Source organism: Saccoglossus kowalevskii, chromosome 21, assembly GCF_978046115.1.
Source record: "Saccoglossus kowalevskii chromosome 21, keSacKowa6.1, whole genome shotgun sequence".
In the NCBI taxonomy this organism is placed as follows: domain Eukaryota; kingdom Metazoa; phylum Hemichordata; class Enteropneusta; family Harrimaniidae; genus Saccoglossus; species Saccoglossus kowalevskii.
Window position 1 is genome coordinate 7321794 of NC_140661.1, and position 12225 is coordinate 7334018.

The 12225-nt window shown below is 39.8% G+C and overlaps 1 long non-coding RNA gene across 1 annotated transcript; it reads right to left on the minus strand.

Moving 5' to 3' along the window:
• Positions 1-296: 296 nt before the first annotated feature.
• On the minus strand, positions 297-1207 carry LOC146729606 (uncharacterized). The gene is made up of 2 exons (XR_014928081.1): positions 1019-1207; positions 297-706 (listed from the first exon to the last, which is right to left on the minus strand). It is a non-coding gene; the product is annotated as an uncharacterized LOC146729606 (long non-coding RNA).
• Positions 1208-12225: the final 11018 nt, after the last annotated feature.

A 12225-nucleotide genomic window follows, 5' to 3' on the forward strand; every position in this document is an offset into this window, starting at 1 on the left:
CAATCTAAAATGTGTTGACCAGCGACACTAATTTTGGTGACGTACCAAACAACAAATGACATTCTGACGAATAAGACGAGCATTTTGTGTTCAGTTAGAGTGTTATATATTTTTAAAGTGTAAAAAGTTGGAGAGAGTGTTTCTCTGTTATCTAGAGAGGAACAGGGGAAATCTGTGTTATCATATCTTGACCAGACGGGTAGTTGGGACATTAAAATACATACATTACAGAGATATCCTTTCAAACAGAAAATATGCATTCTTTGATGCATTTTAAAAAAATAATAAAAGCATAATGATGATTCCAGAATTTTCTGGACCAGTTTATTTTATTGAATTTAGTGGACGTGCTCAGATCTTTTAGTATGCAATTGTACAATATCCATGGCATATTGCTATAATTTACAGATATATGTGCAAAAGTTGCATTAATGGCAACAGTTTGATAGAAGTTTTTTTAAAGTGATCTAATTTTTAAACACCTTAAATGGAAAATGGTGCATGGAACTAATTCAATATGTTCCTTTCTCTATAGCAAAAGTCTAAGAGAAAAGAAATACCCCTAGCTGCTCCTCTTTCCTTGCAGTAATGTTATCTTCCAAAGTGGCTGGATGTTCAGATTCTCTCCCAATTACTCGCGGTTCATCATATTCCACAGTCTTATCACCATCTCTGACACTATATTTTGTTTCTGGCGAATGATTATCTATCATTGAAAATAATTAGTAAATAAATTGTGTTAGTTGTCATTTCTACTCACTAATGAGATGAATGTAAACCATTATTGGATGCTACCTGGTTCTTGGAAAATAAAATATGTTGCACTGACTATTTCAAATTGTTCTCATTTGCATGTAACCAATCAAAACAACAGTCAGTTGATAAAGCTACTACAGATTTACGTGGAACATATCATGTGAAGTACCTGCGAAGTCCTAGATGTATTAATATACATATCTAGCTTAGTTTGGTAATAAAGATATTATTATTATTAACTTAATATTAATTTAAAACTCACATTGTGTTGTTCTAGAAGAAGAAGGCTGGCTACTTTCCAGTTGATCACCATCTCCCACAGTTACTGGCTGTTCAACATCTCCCTCATTGACTGACTCTTTGCTATCTCCTACAGTGACTGGTTGTTTGCCATCTCCCACAGTGACTGGCTGCTTACCATCTTCCACAGTGACTGGCTGTTTACCATCTCCCTCAGTGACTGGCTGTTTACCATCTTTCACAGTGTCTGGCTGTTCACCATCTCCTACAGCGACTGGCTGTTCATCATCTCCCAGAGTGGCTGGCTGTTTACCATCTTCCACAGTACCTGTTTGTTCACTATCTTCCACAGTGAGAGGCTGTTCACCATCTCCCACAGTGACTGGCTGTTTGCTATCTCCCACAGTGACCGGTTGTTCGCCATCTCCTACAGTGACTGGTTGTTTACCATTTCCTTCAGTGACTGGCTTGTTGCCATCTGCCATAGCGACTGGCTGCTCATCATCTTCTACAGTGACTGGCTGTTCGCCATCTCCCATAGTGGCTGGTTGTCCTCTATCTTCCACAGTGACTGGCTGTTTACAATCTCCCACAACGACTTGCTTTTCGCCATCTCCTACAGGGACTGGCTGTTTGCTATTTCCTACATTGACTGGTTGTTCGCCATCACCCACAGTGATTGGTTGTTCACGATCTCCCACAGTGACTGCCTGTTTACCATCTCCCAAAGTGACTGGCTGGTCACCATCGTCCACAGTGACTGGCTGTTCCCCATCTCCCTCAGTGACTGGCTGTTTACCATCTCCCAAAGTGACTGGCTGGTCACCATCTTCCACAGCGACTGGCTGTTCCCCATCTCCCTCAGTGACTGGCTGTTTACCATCTTTCACAGTGACTGTTTGTTTACCATCTACAAAATTGACTTGTTGTTTACCATTTCTCACAGTGACAGGCTGTTTACCATCTCCCTCAGTGACTGGATTTTCGCCATCTGCCATAGTGACAGGCGGCTCATCATCTGCTACAGTGACTGGCTTTTCGCCATCTCCCATAGTGGCTGTTTGTTCTCTATCTCCCACAGTGACTGGCTGTTTACATTCTCCTACAGCGACTTGCTTTTCACTATTTCCCACAGTGATTGACTGTTTACCATCTACCACAGTGACTGGCTGTTTACCATCTCCCGCAGTAACTGGCTGTTCGCCATCTGTCATAGCGATTGGCTGTTCGCCATGTCCCATAGTGGCTGGCTGCATGCCATCTCCCACTGTGACTGGCTGTTCACCATCTCCCACAGTGACTAGCGGTTTACCATCTCCCATAGTGACTGGCTGCTTGCCATCTCCTACAGTACTTTGTTGTTCGCTATCTCCCACAGTGAGAGGCTGTTCACCATCTCCCACAGTGACTGGCAGTTTGCTATCTCCCACAGTGACCGGGTGTGCGCCATCTCCTACAGTGACTGGTTGTTTACCATCTCCTTCAGTGACTGGCTTGTCGCCATCTTCCATAGCGACTGGCTGCTCATCATCTTCTACAGTGACTGGCTGTTCGCCATCTCCCATAGTGGCTGGTTGTCCTCTATCTTCCACAGTGACTGGCTGTTTACAATCTCCCACAACGACTTGCTTTTCGTCATCTCTTACAGGGACTGGCTGTTCGCCATCACCCACAGTGATTGGTTGTTCACGATCTCCCACAGTAACTGTCTGTTTACCATCTCCCAAGGTGACTGGCTGGTCACCATCTCCCACAGTGACTGGCTGTTTGCCATCTCCCACAGTGACTGGTTGTTCACTATCGCTCACAGTGACTGTTTGTTTACCATCTCCCAAAGTGACTTGTTGTTTACCATTTCTCACAGTGACTGGCTGTTCGCCATTTCCCACAGTGACTAGCTGTTCATCATCTCCCACATTGACTGGCTGTTCACCATCTCCCATAGTGACTGGCTGTTCGCCATCTCCCACAGTGACTGGCTGTTCATCATCTCCCACTGTGACTGGCTGTTCATCATTTCCCACATTGACTGACTGTTCGCCATCTCCCACAGTGATTGGCTGTTCACCATCTCCCACAGCGACTGGCTGTTCGCCATCTCCCACAGTGACTGGCTGTTTGACATCGCCTACAATGACTGGCTGTTTGTCATCTCCCGCAGTAACTGGATGTTTACCATCTGCCATAGCGACTGGCTGTCCACTATGTCCCATAGTGGCTGGTAGTTCTCTATCTCCCACAGGGACTAGTTGTCTGCTATCTCCTACAGCGACTGCCTGTTCGTCATCACCCACAGTGACTCGTTGTTCACCATCTCCCACAGTGACTGGCTTTTCGCCATCTCCCATAGTGGCTGTTTGGTCTCTGTCTCCTACAGTGACTGGCTGTTTAAAATCTCCTACAGCGACTCGCTTTTCACTATCTCCCACAGTGACTGGCAGTTTGCTATCTCCCACAGTGACCGGGTGTGCGCCATCTCCTACAATGACTGGTTGTTTACCATCTCCTTCAGTGACTGGCTTGTCGCCATCTTCCATAGCGACTGGCTGCTCATCATCTTCTACAGTGACTGGCTGTTCGCCATCTCCCATAGTGGCTGGTTGTCCTCTATCTTCCACAGTGACTGGCTGTTTACAATCTCCCACAACGACTTGCTTTTCGTCATCTCCTACAGGGACTGGCTGTTCGCCATCACCCACAGTGATTGGTTGTTCACGATCTCCCACAGTAACTGTCTGTTTACCATCTCCCAAGGTGACTGGCTGGTCACCATCTCCCACAGTGACTGGCTGTTTGCCATCTCCCACAGTGACTGGTTGTTCACTATCGCTCACAGTGACTGTTTGTTTATCATCTCCCAAAGTGACTTGTTGTTTACCATTTCTCACAGTGACTGGCTGTTCGCCATTTCCCACAGTGACTAGCTGTTCATCATCTCCCACATTGACTGGCTGTTCACCATCTCCCATAGTGACTGGCTGTTCGCCATCTCCCACAGTGACTGGCTGTTCATCATCTCCCACTGTGACTGGCTGTTCATCATTTCCCACATTGACTGACTGTTCGCCATCTCCCACAGTGATTGGCTGTTCACCATCTCCCACAGCGACTGGCTGTTCGCCATCTCCCACAGTGACTGGCTGTTTGACATCGCCTACAATGACTGGCTGTTTGTCATCTCCCGCAGTAACTGGATGTTTACCATCTGCCATAGCGACTGGCTGTTCACCATGTCCCATAGTGGCTGGTTGTTCTCTATCTCCCACAGGGACTAGTTGTCTGCTATCTCCTACAGCGACTGCCTGTTCGTCATCACCCACAGTGACTCGTTGTTCACCATCTCCCACAGTGACTGGCTTTTCGCCATCTCCCATAGTGGCTGTTTGGTCTCTGTCTCCTACAGTGACTGGCTGTTTACAATCTCCTACAGCGACTCGCTTTTCACTATCTCTCACAGTGACTTGCTGTTTGCCATCTCCCACAGTGACTGGCTGCATGCCATCTACCACAGTGTCCAGTTGTTCGCCATCTTCTACAGTGACTGGTTGTTTACCATCTCCCTCAGTGACTGGCTGTTTGCAATCTGCCATAGTGACTAGCTGTTCGCTATCTCCTACAGTGACTGGCTGTTCACCATCTCCCACAGTAACTGGCTGTTCGCCTTCTCCCATAGTTAATGGTTGTTCGCCATTTTCCAAAGTGGCTTGCTGTTTGCCATCCGGCACAGGACTTTCATAGGCCTTAACAAGATAAATATCACATATTAAATATAACAAATAAATGAGTTAAGCAAGTAAGTAAGTGAGTGAGTAAGTAAGTAAGTAAGTAAGTGAGTGAGTGAGTGAGTGAGTGAGTGAGTGAGTGAGTGAGTGAGTGAGTGAGTGAGTGAGTGAGTGAGTGAGTGAGTGAGTGAGTGAGTGAGTGAGTGAGTGAGTGAGTGTCAGTCAGATATGCTGTACTTAGAATCAGTGTCTAGTGCTTTATGTATATCTATATCTATATGCACATACATTGTAAATTAAATTAAATTATATAATGTTTTATTTGATAGAGTATATGTTATATCATGCTTCTACTTTATAGTGTATGTAATGATACTCTATGAGTAAAACTTGATAAATGGCGACATGCGTTTAATACTCAGCTATAAACTTATAACAAATAACTACAATTATTAAACTCACTTCATGTTCTTTTGTTCTGTTTTCCCCTTTAACCATACGAAACATCTCTGTTGAACGGGTAACTAACACGTAACTAAAAAGAGAGATTGTTTTATTATAATTATGCAGTAAAAGTCTTATTTGTGGAAAATGTAATAGCTTGTTTATATTGTGTATATTATTCTTCAATAAAGTTTTCCTTGAAGTCGCATTTTCTAGCGGCAAAGATATTCTCTGTCATTGCATTGCAAAAAGAATTTACATACCTAACAACAAAGAACACAATTGCCAGCAACGCCATGCAGATATACCATCCTTCTTCAACAATAGTATCTTGAACATTGAACGCATTACAGCTAATAATCAGGTTCACCAAATATACGAGGCATGCCTGGGCGAAAAAAGGACAGCTGTCAATATATCCGAACAATTAGGTGGCGTATTGCCAATGTCTGTGAGTAAATGTGATATTATCCATGTTATCCAAGAATCCATTCGCTATTGAGTATGAGAGGCACATTAGCATTAAGCAATGACAGAATTCGTTATATCTCCGATCTCATCGATATCAGAATTAATTCCCAAAATGCTTTAAAGGGGCACCTCCAGTTAAGCCTAATCTCACAACAAATTTACATTCTGGATTAAAATTACAATGAATAACAAAAGATAGATTGACATTGTAAACAACATAAACAATAGTGTCCCATGATTCTTTGGTGCAATCCCTGGGTTTGGAAGGTTCCCCTTTAATAGGCCTAGGATTATGTGATGTGACTATACACACTTGCTTAAAGTGTTGTAAGCTTTCACACGGTACGAACAAATCACTAAATTTAAGAACAGTTCGGAAAACAGTGTAATAAGTATTCAACTGCGCACATGTAAGGTAACGTTATTAAACGAAATGCCCGCGGCCAATTAACGTCACAGCTTCCAACAGAACGCCACTGAGATGCGGCGAAATATGGAAACAACAGCGTCTACCTCAATATGGAGACTTGGCTTCATGATAGCAGCAAGTCGGAAAGGTTCCATGCCTGAAATAAGAAGATACGTGTACATCAATCTCATACTCTAATACTATATGGGAGTTGTGACAGATTTGCTCGCCAAATACAATTCATAAATTTAATACATATATACATGTAATATGTATTCAAAGCGCCTATACAGTTCGACTGTTATTGGAACATTTTAAGCTTTGTGTAAAACTATATAAATATGTATCAAAGGTATTATTCATATTTATTTAAATTTGGAGACTTCAAATCAATATGCACGACATCAGTCTTGTCCTGTATAATGACAGATAACATCTCAGCATAGTGACTATTAATAATTAACATAATCACGGCCTTCAACACCGTAATTGTTTACACCTAAAGGTTGGTGCCCGATTTTGATTATTTTTAAGTAATCAATATGTGCGTGTGTGTTGAATGGAGCGTAACACGCCAGACACCACAAATCACAAACCGGGTTATCTGTCACGACCTGTGGGTGGGTCACGGCATGACACAAACCATGAATCACCGTCATTATTTGCCCTATTGTATATTTATTGATCTTTGCCCGAATTTGAGTCAGCCAAGCAGATATAAACAGAATATAGAAAAAATTGTTAACATAAATACCGCACTTTCATACACTTTCACTACATTGTGGTCTTCACTAATAGTTTGCCCAGTTGAAGACGTATTTTTTTATATTAATATTTTATATATTAATTTGTTCCAAATTGTACGTTTGTGTCGCAGTGTACGAACCTCGGTTTGAATAACGACGATTAGTTTTACATTTATCCTGCAACGTGGGACCGACTATTAAATAAATATCGTTTAACAAACATATTTGCCTTCATGTCTGTTGATTTTACATTGGAAATGCTGATGGCTACAGTATCAATGGCGAAATAGATAACATATTTCCCATCTATGTGTAATATGGCATCCCATAAGCATACATAACTGTTTTTGGATTGACTAAATACGATTTGCTACAAAAGTGGCGGTGGCACAGGGGGCAGATGGGACGGTCGCCCCTCGAAAAAAAATTGGGGGGGCGTCTCCCCTCCAAAATCATGCATAAACCCTTTGTGATAGAAGAATCTGCCCCTCAAAATGCAGGAAATAGCGTTTCAGAGGTCCTAGATTTCAGAATTTTTAAGGGGAAGCATGCCCCGGACTTTCTAGTACAGCAGATCTTGCCCCATGAAATATTTCGTGCAGCCGCCTTTGTACAGAGATGCGCCGGTAACCCTTAAATTGCAGTTTGCTTTTGCCATGGCGATTATCCCCTCTTATGCCGTTTCCATCATCCATAATATTACAAGGAGACGGAAATGTAGATATATATGGGCTAGAATCAGTTAAGAATTTAGGTAAATAAAAGAACGTCTGTGAAAAGTGTTTTGTGCAATACTTAACTACTTACTGACTTTATTGGTATTGTTAGGACGAGTAACTGTTATTCTTGCTCGATGCTCAGAGTTATTATTTTTGACAGATATAATTTTCATTGAGTATACTAGTAATCATTAGCGAACGCAACAAAATATATGCACAATCAGAATAAAACGCATTAAAGCAGGAGTTGAAAATGGCGGACCAATAGCTCAAATCCAGGCCCAAGCCCAGACTGAAATCAATGGGCGTGATCACGAATATTCACTGACACCGCGTCTCCTCTCTACAGTAACTTTGACTGTTTATGCATTACCGAACGGGTCTATAATCAACTTAATTACGTGAATCTTACCTGAATGCATTGAGTAGTTGAAGTCGTTGAATGTAAGATGAGTGTTTTAAAGCAACAATCGAACACGCTGTGTTTCTAAAGTTAATTATTGATTAATTAATTATCGAATTGCTAAGTCCAGATTAGCTACAAATCGCTACTACAATTAAAAACAGCGATCCATTGGTCGAGTTTTGGCTACGCCAAGTACGGACTAAGATTTAACCTCAGATTAATATTAGTCTGAGATTTAACCTAATTTCATGTGTTTACATACCGACTACACCCAATTGCGTTCACGCACGGAAGGTAACAGCGGTTAGCACGGGCCAAGGAACACCCACAATATAGAAATCTTCAGTTCTTTTAAACTATGATTACCCAGTGAAGTAACTAGGAAGGTATACACGTTAGTTCTACGGTTATAAAACAATATCAAAGCAAATTCAGACAGTGCAGATTGCAGAATAACAGGACTCGGAAGTTGTTCTCATTGTAAGTTCATTTTTTTCTCGAGAACTGTCACTATATGGATGTACCCGCGTTGGATGCCATGTCGGAAATGGCATACCGAATGAATAGTTATGAATATAATAGTAAATCTTCTGAATCTGGCATTTTGGGCGCCGAGCCTGATTTAACCCGTACTTAGCGTTTCTTGGCCCTCGATTACCGTTTGCGCAAGTTGTCTTAGCAAGTGTTAACGTTTTGACCTTCTAGCCCGTGCTAAGGAGCTGTGCGCGAACGCATCAACTGTGTTTCACGTATTGGACTTCTTAAAGCTTCAAGTTGAATTTGGGTTAATCAGACAATTGTTGATTTCAAAAATCTCTCAATCGGAAAAATAATAACAATTTAACAACAATTAAAATGGCTTCACATTGCCTGTCAGTTGAGAATATTCGATTGAATATATACATTGTTTACAGAGAACGTGTAAAAATGCATTCATTCAGTCAGGGATGAATTACACACTATTACGGATTGTCTACATTTCCAAATTATTAGATTAACAGGAAAGCAAACAAAACAAGATATAAGCCCTCGATTATGTAGTTTTGATGAGACTTTAAGGTGTATCTAGCTTTCGTGCTGTTTTTATAAAAGTGTTACGGCGAAGTTTGGTTTTTTGCATTTTTGAAAGATAATTTGTAATGTTAACAGTCAATCCAACGAATCAGTTACACGACTTATTTCCAATAAATCTGATATTATCTATCAAACGTTTTGGTCATGTGTCGCGTTGTTCGACCACCATTGTTGTTCGTATTTTTTTATGCAAGACTGATTGACTAGAAGAAAAAAAACAGCCTCGGATCGGTTAAGACTCATCGTGTAGAAAAAATCACGACTCGGATCGGTTGTATGCTGCGCACATGATACGAACATGTGTAATCTCAGCCGTTGATTGCATTCCCTCATCGACCAGTTGATAGACTGACTACCCGCTTGGCTGATCAGAATGAACGTAGTTCAAGTCCCGGGTTTTGCCGCTAGAGAATACACAAGTTTTTTTTCAAAAAGAAAGATGTAAGTGGCACTACAAGTTTAACGCACGTTGATCATAAGAGAACAACTTCCGTCAGAAACTGTCTGGTCAACCAGTAAAACAAGGAAACTATCAAACTATCTAATTTAAGTGTAAAGCCGAATAGCTCCCAGCGAGGAAGCTGACCGATTCTAGAGAAAAGACGGCATGATCAGAATAGCCATGAGCCCAAAACTAGTATAAGGCATTTGTCGTGGTGTCTGCCATATGTTCACTCATTTTTGTAGATCGATAGTGGTAGATGTGTTATCATAGTTGGCAGCACGAGTTTCAAAAAATCAGTTGAAATTGTGTAATGTATCCATGGGGAATCTTCCTGAAAGTGCATATAGCTGGTTGGGTATTTATCCACGGGCAGAAGCCGATTGCATTTTTCATCAAGCTTGACATCATGTGATAAGCTTTTTTGCATATCTTTATGTGCGTCATCACATGAAAATTGTGTTCAGTTGAGTAAAGAAATACAAAATTTGCATCACAAAATGCAACAGGTTAATGGGGGGGGGGGGGTGCACACTGCATGGAACTGTTTGGTATCAGTGAAATGGTCCTGACATATTGGACAAAATAATTTCATCACTTGAATTGAATTAGCAATCATGTCACAGTTCCAAAGTGTCAATATAAGTTTTAAATAACAGCCAAAATTACATATTTTGCATATTAAATAAGATAATTTTCCTGATCGCTTGATATTTGTATACTTCAACCTACTCAAATTATGCAATGCATCAAATAAAACATGCAAAGAATTTTGGCAAAAAAAAAATATAGAATTCCTACCTACCCTTTACTATATTTAGCTGGTCAATGCAAACAGATTTTTACCTTTGGCACAACTATGAATTGACCTAATGGCATTGTTTTCATTAGATAACACACTATCTTCCCAAATAACCAATGTCCACTGTATAATAGGTATATTAACCATCATGCCATGGTACACATAAACAAGCAGCCTATCGGCTGAGAAAGCTCCGCTGTTAGCAATGCACATTTCAATTAAAAAACTGAAGACATCATTAGAAAATGAACAATATGAATAGTATCAAAGCAATCGGACTTACAGTTTTTAACAAGAAGTCGAAAATATCACTTTTTACCAAAAATTACAAAAATATTCACCAAAATAAATAGAGAATTGAAGATATCATCACAAAACAAACAAATCTGAGAGAGGTCCACATGTAGTACCTATATATGTAATATCAAAGCAATCGGACTATTGGTTTTTAACAAGAAGTCGAAAATATCACTTTTTACCAAAAATTACAAAAATATTTACCAAAATTAGAGAATTGAAAATATCATCACAAAATGAACAAATCTGAGAGAGGTCCACATGTAGTACCTATATATGTAATATCAAAGCAATCGGACTTGCGGTTTTTAACAAGAAGTCGAAAATATCACTTTTTACCAAAAATGACAAAAATATTCACCAAAATTACAGAATTGAAGATATCAACATGAAAAGAACAAATCTAAGAGAGGTCTACCCAAGGTACATATACACCAAGTATCAAAGCATTCAGGCTTGTAGTTTTCAAGAAGAAGTCGAAAAAGTAAAACATTGACACGGACGACGACGACGGACAATCACTCATATGATAAGCTCCGCTCGACAAAGTCGACAGCGGAGCTAAAAATATACTCCCTCCCCCAAAAACTTCTGTATTGTAGAATTAATCAAGTGCGATATTGTTTCAATTTGATCAGAAGTGAGTCTATGGCCGATAAAGTCCCATTTTATAATAAAATACAGTACTGGTCTGAAAGATATTTGTCTTCTGCAACAAAAACTACACATGACAGAATGGTATAAATAGTTTATTAATAAAATAGATTCGTTGTTCATTAATAAGAATAGCTTGATTACATCACACCGTCATAAAAGCAAAGAGCCAGAAGATGTAGATAAAGACAAAATATTACATTGTTGAATATATTACAGAAGTACGATAACAATGACAGATCATAGGGTTTACCATTAATGCTGACAAACTATCAGGGAAAAATACAAACAACCTATAATCTGAAATTTGTATAATTTTGTTCATTTTTCCTGGTTTATTTTACATAGAAACAAGGCAGGTCAAATAAAAGTATATTTTTGTGATGAACAATATGATTGTTTACAATGGTGGTTCGATGGTCTTATTTTTTTTATTTCATCATTTAACCACAAATTAAACATACAGGTATGTATAATGTTGACAATCATTTGCCATTCACTGAGCACCACTACAATACTGTTGAGAGAAGGCGATGGAACAAAGGCAGATAACACATTTTAACTCTGTCTACATTGTTCAGACCTAATCTGCAATTTTGGTTCATGTACTTTCAAATTTGGTTTAAAATTATTATTCAAGTTTAGTATTCAAGAAGTTAACCACATTGGTGTACTGGTTCAGAAGACTACAAGGCTAGTTTTAGTCAGTATCAAAACCTGGATGAAGACATGTTACATCAAAACAAGCTGTTCCCAAGAAGAGTCAAATAAAACATGCACATAGCAGTGAACGATAAATGTAATATGTACAGAACATATAGGACAGAACATTACATTTTTGCCTGTAGACTATTATAGAGTGAAACGGTGAATTTATTTTCTTATAATCCCTATAAAGTGTTCACCACAAAGGGGCGCCTAAAAAACTAAAAGGGAAAGGGGTGTACTGTAAAATACTTTCACTTGGAATTGATTTTCGCTATTTTCGTTGAAAGAATAATTCAGTGAAAATAAAATCCAGCAAATATACCTTTTTTCCTATA